General features: G+C 41.1%; 1 non-coding gene across 1 annotated transcript; it reads left to right on the top strand.

Annotated features, from left to right (window-relative positions):
- Nucleotides 1-1,963: 1,963 nt before the first annotated feature.
- On the top strand, nt 1,964-2,065 carry LOC144801101 (U6 spliceosomal RNA). Its single transcript, XR_013604977.1, has one exon. It is a non-coding gene; the product is annotated as a U6 spliceosomal RNA (small nuclear RNA).
- Nucleotides 2,066-5,818: the final 3,753 nt, after the last annotated feature.

Genomic DNA, 5,818 nt, shown 5'->3' with positions numbered 1-5,818 from the left:
AAATGTCACCAATTGATACCATTGGTGAAAACCTTTATGCATTTGCCAAAACCTGACCTGTTAATTGTGCACTGTGGAGGTAATGATTTGGGCACTTTGACTGGGGTAGGTCTGGAAATGCTTTTAAAGGACACCTTTGAGCAATTGATGGCACTTTTTCCTCAGACTGCCTTGGTATATTCAAATATATGCCAAAGACAGAAATGGAGGTGGTCGAACCAATTTTGTCCACAAATTGAGAAGTCGAGGAAGCATGTAAACAAATCTGTTTCAGCTTACATGAGAGACCATGGAATGGGCTCCCTGTACAACAATAACTTGCGTTACTACATGCAAGATATCTACAGAGGAGATGGAGTTCACTTCTCAGATGAGGGCAACAGAGTTTTCACTCTGAATTTAAGAATGTGCATTGGTACCTACTTATAAGTACCTAAATGTACCATAAACCCAAAAGCTCTTCTCAGAGCTACCCTACATCTGATCACTCACAATTATTATTTTACTCTAACTTTTTTCACTAATTTTCAAGAAAGTACGCTCCCCAGAACGCTTCCCGGTTCGCGAACCGGGCGCACTCCACGCAAAAAAACTAAAAAAACTGTATATTTTTTTTTGCCCTGCGAGACCCCTTCAAAGCCTCCACATCAAACCTAGGGGGTCAGGGACGATCTACTATGCCCCCTTATGGTCATTTGCCCCTTCGCTTTGGCCTCCTCTTGTCTCTCGATCCTACCGAGAGACAAGATGGCGGCCGCTACGGACTGTTTAGAATGTTTACAGACGCCGAAAAACCAATCAGCTTCGCAAACCTCCGTAACGCGAAAAGTACGCGAAGCGGAGCGCTGTTACAGATATATATCTTTTTTTGAACGTTAATTTCCCAAAATCCACTGGAGCACATATATTGAGACCTAGCAAAGGCACATCGGGCTACCAGTCCCTACAATTTTGCCAAGTTTCGTGCAAATCCATTCAGCCGTTCGATTATTATTATTTTATTTTTTTTTTGCCCCGCGGGGCCCTTTTAAAACCTCCACATCAAACCTAGGGGGTCAGCGAGGATCTACTATTCCCCCTTATGGTCATTTGCCCCTTCGCTTTGGCCTCCTCTTGTCTCTCGATCCTACCGAGAGACAAGATGGCGGCCGCTACGGACTGTTTGGAATGTTGACAGACGCCGGAGAACCAATCAGCTTCGCTTCACAAAGCTCCGTTGCGCGTAAAGTACGCGTCCTGGGACGCTGCCAGGTCCGCTGTTACAGATATATATCTTTTTTTAAACGTTAATTTCTCAAAATCCACTGGAGCACATATATTGAGACCTACAAAAGGCACATCGGGCTACCAGTCCCTACAATTTTGCCAAGTTTCGTGCAAATCCATTCAGCCGTTCGGGCCTAAAGTGAGGCCAACCGCCCTATGGAAATTAACATGGGAAAAACGCGTTTTGGGACCCCCCTTTTTTCTCGGCCCCCCCTTGACGAACCCCCCCCCAAATTTTCAAGGGCTGGTCAGAAACAAAATGTGCCATTTTCCTGAAAATTTCAGCCAATTACGTCCACAAACGCCAAAGTTATTAGACATAGAATTTTCAGAAATCCCATAGAGAAAAAATCCTAACTATATATACCTACTGGCGACCGCCAGTAGGTAATGTATATATGTATATATATATGTATATATATATAGAGAGAGAGAGAAAGAGATAGAGAGAGAGAGAGAGAGAGAGAGAGAGAGAGATGAGAAAGAACAGTTCAAACCAAGAAGAATGAGTCGGAACACAATCCAGGTGATGCAAGTGATTTATTCGCTTACAATATTATGACGTCACAATAGACATGGTAAAGATACTCTGTCGTGCCGATTGCATCACAGACACAATTAAACATTCGTAAACCTCAAAATTAGGATTAAGAAGAAAGCAAATGGGGCTGAAAATAAATAACAACCAGAATAAATTGTGCTCGCATCGGCGGCACATATACTAAAATTGGAATGATACAAAGAAGCATGGTCCCTGCGCAAGGATGACATGCAAATTCTTGAAGCGTTCCACATTTCTTCTTACTCAGTTATTTAATTCACTTTTCACAGAAGGTCAGGATATCCAGCTGTCATGGGATGATACAACTATAACTATTCTAGTTAAACCTAATAAGAATCCGAGATCCTGTGAATTTTACAGGGCAATCTCTCTCTTAAATAGTGACCGTAAACAATACACTCAGATAACAACTAAATGCCTGGACAAGGTTAAAGGATCACTAATACACTCAGATCAGAAAGCTTTTATGAAAGGGAGGCAGTTCTTTGAATTAACACATGATCTAATTGGAGCAATAGACATGGCTCACACATAAAAAACTCTCTTAGATGTAATGACTTTTTATTGCCGCTAAGGCATTTGACCGTGTCAGTTGGCCATTCCTATTCCAAATAATTCAGCGTCTTAACTTAGGAGAAACCTTTTTAACAACAGTTAAATCGATCTATAAAAATCCATCTGCTAAAATCCTTGTCAACGGCAATCTTACTAGGTCAATAGAAATTAGTAGGGGCACCAGGCAGAGCTGCCCCTGTCTCCCCTCCATTTCAATATATATATTACTGCTGGCACGTAAACTAAGAGCCTGTCAGAATATCATCCCTTTTAGGTGTAAGGGATGGGAAAAGAAAATCGGATTATTTGCCGATGACCTTATGATACTAACAGGGAATTTATAGCAGTCATTGATGGCAAAATGGGATCAATTGGAGAGTTTTGGAAAGGTTTCCGGATACATGATTAATCAACAAAAGACAGAGCTGATGAAATAGAATACCCAATATAGGAGTGACCTATCCAAAAGGGAAATTAGATATCATGGGGTTCAAATAGTTCATGGTATAGATAAAATAGCCCAAGTTAATTTTGAAAAAGTAACAAAGGCGGTCAAAACAAAGTTGCACTCATGGAGCACCCTTTCACTTTCCTTTTTGGGTAAATCTAATCTCATAAAAATGTAAATCCTCCCTAAACTCACTTTTCTGTTTAATACAATTCTGTTAGAATTCCCAAAGCTATGGTTTAGGAAAGTACAGGGGTCTTTCTCTAGTTTTATTTGAGGTAATAAAAGCGTAAGAATAGCCCCAAATAAATTTAGAAGAAAGAAAGCCCATGGAGGAATTGCTACCCCAGACTTAGATATGTAATATTGCGCTTTTCAGTTAAAACATTTCCGGCAACTTTTGATGGAAAGCTCAATATTCTCCCCACTTTTTAAGGCCCTTACGCGTAGTTTCTCTCAAGAAGAAGATTTTTTTCTCCTAAAATTTGGTCATCCAAGATTTTTCAAGAAGGTGAGACTGAAGATCTTGGGGGCAGCAGTTAAACTCTGGGTACAAGTGAGAAGACTTCTAATAATCCCACATAATAGTGATGCAGCTCTAATCTGGGACACTTCAGGCACTCCGGCTTGTTTGGAGAATGCTCTCTCCATTCCACTTAGATCTTGCTTTATAGACACCTGGGTATGGCTTATAGTGGACTCTGAACTAATCTCATGGCAGCACTTCTCCCTGGTTTGTAAGCATTCGGTTTTGAAATTTGAGTATCTCCAACTTTCAAGCTGGGTAAAATCCTCAGGAAAAGAGCTAGAAGGGGAGGCGGCCATGGTGTCAAAAATCTCTTCATGACATACAACTCGGAAAGAAATCGCAGTGTGGTATTGGTTGTTAATTCAAAGTGGAGAAGTTACAGACGCTGCCTAGACAGAGATTTGGAAGAGAGACCTGCCGGACTCCGATCTTGAAAAATTGGGGCAAGTATCAATGTTTTGTTTATGGTCACATGTTACAGCTGCACCCTTAAAAAATAATCATATATTCACAGTACACAAAGAATACTGTACTCCACATAAAATATAAAAAATGGGAAGTCGTAAGATCAAGAAATGGCCAAATTGTGGAGAAGATAGTGCCAACGAGATCCATATGTTTTGGCTATGTCCCTTAATCCAGGCTTTCTGGCAGAAAGTGGGTGGGTAAGACCATATCAGATATTATGGGTCTGGAGGTAAAGCTTAGTATTCCTTCTATAATCTTTGGGGTGTTACCAGAGAAATCTGATAACCAAATTCTAACAAGAAATCATAAAGCTCTTTTCTTTGCACTGGTTCTCCTTGCACAATGGGAATTATGTATTAAATGGACCCTTTCCTGTTCCCCAACGGAGGAGGAATGGATTTACTCCATTCAAAGTGTATCCTTTTTAGATTGTTCGGGCAAACAGGTCAAGAAAACAAAATATTGGGAAATCTGGGATGACTCTGTTGAGAAAAACTTTATTTCAAATTGATACTAGTAAGCACTATACACTCAATACCACACTTTGGGTTCTCCTAATGTCTAACTTGGGTTTTATACTAAAGATCTTTGGCTATCTTACTTATTCACTTAATAATTAATATGTTTTTCTCTATACCTGGTCTTCGTTTTATTTTTTGGTCCAATGATTATCAATATGCTAAGGAGGCTGCTTTGGTGGTTGGAACAATATAAAAAGCACTGGTTCAAAGAAAAGCTCTAAGATTTGGTGTTAACCTAAACCAAGAGGCTAAGTGTTGACCCGGAGATAAAATCTCTCTTTTTCTCCCTGGTGGATTGACCGGGGATAAATATCTTCTGCCCAAAGGTTCGGTCTATACACTTTCTCTTGGAAATTAAAGCATAACTTGGATAAATGAGGGCTAATAAAAAAAATAAAACCAAAAAAGCAACCCGGAATAAATTACTTCCAAAATCAAAAACATAGTCCCCGATTAGGATTGCGGTGAATCCGCATCCTCCGGGCCGGCGGAGCCACCGCGGGCCCGGAGGATGCAGATTCACCGCTGTGGTACGAGAAAAGACACCCCGCCAGATTAGGATGGCAGGGGGGGTCATCTGCGGACGGGGAGACCGTCTGGCGCTTTTCCGTGGCGGTCCCGTGGCAGAAAAGCTCTAATATGGTGGCGGCGTATAAGTATACTACATTTACATACAGAAGGGGAGGCTACAAGGGTATACTAGAATAGTGCAGGTTAAGGAATCAAGAAAACAAAGTAGTATAGAAGGCAGTGCTGGGGAAGGAACAAGAAGTGAGCTAAGGCTCAGGAGTCAAGGCAGCCCTGCAGACAGTGCAGGTTCAGGAACAGGGAACTACCAAAGCTTCAGGAGTCAAGGTAGCTTTGCGGGCAGTGCTAGTTCAGGAACAGGGAAATTTCTAGAGCTCAGGAGTCGAGGTAGCACTGCAGGAAATACTGGTTCAAGGAAACAGGACAGGACATAGCTACAGCTCTGGAAACAAGGAGTCAAGAGAGCACTGCAAGCAGTGCAAAACAGGAAGAAGAAATAACTGAAGTCCAGGAACAAAGAATAACTATAGCTCAGGAACTCAGGAAACAAGAGCACAGGCACAAGGAATAGCTACAGCTCAGGAACTCAGGAAACAAGGTAGCACTGCAAACAGTGCTAATTCATCATCATCATCATCAAAGCTTTATTCGAGAGTTATACTCATAAAAGCACAAACATACATTTAAAATACATCATTTAAAAGATTATATCCTAGTTATACAAAATTTTAAAACAATTGTGCAGACATATACAATAAAAAAGCTTTGATGCATATACAATAAAAAAGCTTTGATGCTAATTCAGGATAAGGGAAACTGCTGCAGTTCAGGTACAAGGAATACTAAGGCTCAGGGGTCAGGGTAGCACTGCAGGCAGTGCTAATTCAGGAACAAGGAAAACAGCAGCAGGTCAGGAACAAGGCATAACTAAAGCTCAGGAA

The sequence above is a fragment of the Lissotriton helveticus genome, chromosome 12 (assembly GCF_964261635.1).
Source record: "Lissotriton helveticus chromosome 12, aLisHel1.1, whole genome shotgun sequence".
In the NCBI taxonomy this organism is placed as follows: domain Eukaryota; kingdom Metazoa; phylum Chordata; class Amphibia; order Caudata; family Salamandridae; genus Lissotriton; species Lissotriton helveticus.
The sequence above is the reverse complement of the archived record's forward strand: the minus strand, read 5'-3'. Positions and strand labels throughout refer to the sequence as shown.